Source organism: Miscanthus floridulus, chromosome 15, assembly GCF_019320115.1.
Source record: "Miscanthus floridulus cultivar M001 chromosome 15, ASM1932011v1, whole genome shotgun sequence".
Classification (NCBI taxonomy): Eukaryota; Viridiplantae; Streptophyta; class Magnoliopsida; order Poales; family Poaceae; genus Miscanthus; species Miscanthus floridulus.
This window is the reverse complement of record NC_089594.1, coordinates 71,518,491-71,522,072: the sequence shown is the minus strand read 5'-3', so window position 1 is coordinate 71,522,072 and position 3,582 is coordinate 71,518,491.

Here is a 3,582-nt window from a genome sequence, read left to right as displayed (position 1 = left end):
CCAGCGGCTATGGCATCTCTGCTCACCAGCGTGATCAGAACCGGCTCTCCCTTTATCTCAAGCTTTTATGGCCTTAATGACAAAAAGGGTCGAAATGCACTAATCTTTTTATACAAAAAGGGGAGAAGAACTTAAAAGATGTTTGCTATAATGAAATTAAAGAGCTTGTCCATTTATCACGAGTTCCCCACCTGGTTTATCTGCCTAAACTAAATTCTCGCGAGAGATGTTCTCATCCTCTATCTCCGCAGTAAAACCTTGTTCCAGCGGGTAATGCAAGTCAATTGGATGGCTTGACCGACGCCGTGAAATGGGTAGGGAGCAGCAGGATGCCCCATGCGGGTCGTGTCGACCCATCATGAACAACAGACCTGGATCCCACTCAATCATATCCGGTAAGAGCTTACCGAATCCATCACTCTTATCATCAAGGTAAAACCTGTGTCTAGGTCGATCGAATGGCTCCAGTAAGCTACTAGAAGACGAGCGCATGCCTATCAAAATCTTCCCCGCGAAGGATCTGCTGAGCAACGGTTCGCCTTCAAAGACTATGGGCCACCGTAGGTAAGTGGGATACGGAGCTGAAAATGCTCCTATGTCCCATTAACGCCCAGGAGTTCAAAGGCTGGCCCACCAGTGCATTCACGGTAGCTCTAGGGCACCCTAGAGTAAGAGGAGGTTAAGGACGGGCCCGCTATCGGCCAATAGCCAAAGTGCGCGGAGCGCCTCGGGCGTCCCGACCCTCGTTTTGAGTCTTGGATGATGTAGGGTCCATGTTTTTTCTATGAAGAAAGGCGTCGAACCCTTGGACCGATCGAACAGATCTAGGAACTATATGGACCAGCCACCAAGAATCTAGAGTCAGTCACCAACTGACCTCGAACTAGGCCCCCATGAAGGGGATGCTGGGGCTTCACTTGAACAAGCCTGTTAAAACTCACCGAGCATCGTGCTCTGTCCAGCGAGGAAAGCACGGCACGGCCTAGCCCCTTCATTCTAGTGAATGGATGCATGAGTAGCCCTGGGCGTTCGGTTCTACCGAACCGAACCGATTGGTTCTTCGATTTTTTAGAAGTTCGGTTCTCAGAAACCTAGTATCGATCGGTTCTTCAAAAAATATAGAACCGACCAAGTTTGGTATCGGTTGTTTCGGTTCGGTTCCAGGTAGAACCGAAAAAATCGAACAATACCCAAAATCCATCTAACAGCATGTTCAATAGCAAATTTTGATAGCATTTCATCATGATTGCACACAAAACCACAGTGACAAATATAACAGTCAAACAGAGTAACAAATACATAAATAGAGTGCTAACTTCTAAAGCAAGGCGTCAGCATTCAGCAAGAGTGTAAGACAGCTGGGCTGGGTCTTATTGCCTAATGGCCGATTCCTTGGTTAGTTCGGTTAATCGAGGGGGGAACCAATTTTACCAAACAAATTTTTATTCCTCGGAAATGAGAACCGAACAGGAACCAAGACTTTGGTTCTCGATAAATTCGGTTGGGTTCTTGGTTTTTTCGGTTTGGTTCTCGGTTCTTGGTAAAATTTACCTAGGGCTACGCATGAGGGACGACGATCGCAAGACAAACTGACCCCTTGGCCGGACCCCTGCTACGTGCGGGGGCTCGAGGGCTCAGGATCACAAAGAGACCGAATATGCGGTCGCAGGCAGACGACGAGTCACCTTCGTCTACGAAAACCGAGGGTGGGGTAATGCATGAAACATGGCTGACCCCTACCGAGCCTCACAAGGCTCAGGGGTTCGAGCCGCCCGACCCTAAATCGGGATCCGAGTCGCCTCACGTCAAACAAGAGCCAAAGGAGAAAACATAGATGAACCCCAGCGGCCTTCACCCGACCCGCCTAGAAGCGGACAGGGTAATCTTAACCTTCTCATTTGATCCTAGCTCCTAGCCGAACCCATAGAATCCCCATTGAGGGGGCATCTATTGGAAGGAGGGTTAAGGAGCAGTGGAACGTCACATGAAGGCTCTGCCAAGCCCGTCACGAATGATGGACCCGGATTCCACTCGAACATACCCATTAACGAGCTCACCGAACGTATCACTCAAGCCATCGCGGAAAGTAATATTAGCTCAACCCCCATGGTTGTGGAAACCATGAATAGGGCAACAATCACAAAGTTGAGCCAACCCTTGTTCGAACCCCCGCTACGTGAGGGGGCTCGACGAAAGTTGGACTCACAAGGAGACCGAACGTGCAATCACATAACAATAGCTCGAATCCTAGGGAGGGAGTACGTACGAAAACAAGAGATGATTTCTCCTACTAATCCTACTATCCTCTCCACAATCCTTAGTGACACCTGACCCCAGCAACGACAAGAGGTCGGATCTCACTCGGGGCTGATAAGGGTATAAATACACCCTTTCTTAAATAGTCGCCGCGCCCAACCTCCTCCTCATGATAAATCTAGTGGAAAGGTCTGTAGAAATAGGCGATTGAGCATCGCTAGTTGGACTACAAGAAACCTATACCCCTGTGGCCATGGCACTCTTACTCACCAGCGCGATCAGAGTTTCCCTCCAACACCTCGGGCCCCATAGTTTTTAGCAAACGGAAGGGTCGGAACACACGAACCCCTTTCCACACATAAAAGGGAGGAAAAATAAACTTAGACAAGCAAAACAAAATGATAAGTCTATGCGATAGTCCAGAAGGGTCGGAGTTTGTCTGCTTGTTACATGAACGATTACTCGACCTATATGACTAACTAACCCCTCTGGGGTAGAACTATGTCTTCCATTTTGTCCACCAGGTCCCATGAAAGAGGAGCCACCGCCACCTCTATCTCATCCAGCGCGGCGTCAGTGTAGCCAGGCACGAAGCCAAGGCTCATTATCGCTAGGTCGATGCTGTCCCCATAAAGAATGAGCAATTGCAAAGGATTGATGGACCCTGGTGTGAAGGGCGTCCCTCTCGAGCTGGCACACCCGCGCCATGATCTCGATGGCACGGGCCACAAGCGAACTGGTCCCCTTCGACCGCACCACCTCTAGGTCATCACAAACCACTTTGAGGGCAACACTCAGGATACTGAGATCGTCACTCTTGACTTGTAGGTTCCTCCTCGCCTTGGCAAGCTCCATGGCCAGCTCGGTAGAGATGCCCTCAGCCTCCAGCCTCTAAGTTGTTGTGGTTTCAAACTCGGCCTAGAGGGAGTTGATCCTCTACTATGCCTCATCGCGCTATCGGACAGCCTGGTCATGCTCCTCGCGGGCTACCCCACGCTCCGAGTGGACCCTCCCCGTGGTTTGGAGTAGCTCGTCTCGCTCCTTGCATAGCCGGGCGATCGCCTCGGCATCTAGACTCACCCTCCGCTCTAGGTCTATGAGTTTCTCCTCGGCTACTAGCTTCAGCTCTTGCTCCTTCTCAGCCTCGGCTAGAAGGTCAAGGATCCACTGGTGGGTCTCAGCGTCCCTCTAAAGCAGCTTGTGTCGCTCCCTCCTGACTCTGGTGGCTTCCTCGTCATCTTGCCACGCCCTCACCGCTAGGTCCTCGAACGCCCTCTCAGTCTCCTCCTCATGCCAATGGGTCTTGGCCTCCCACAATCAGAGATA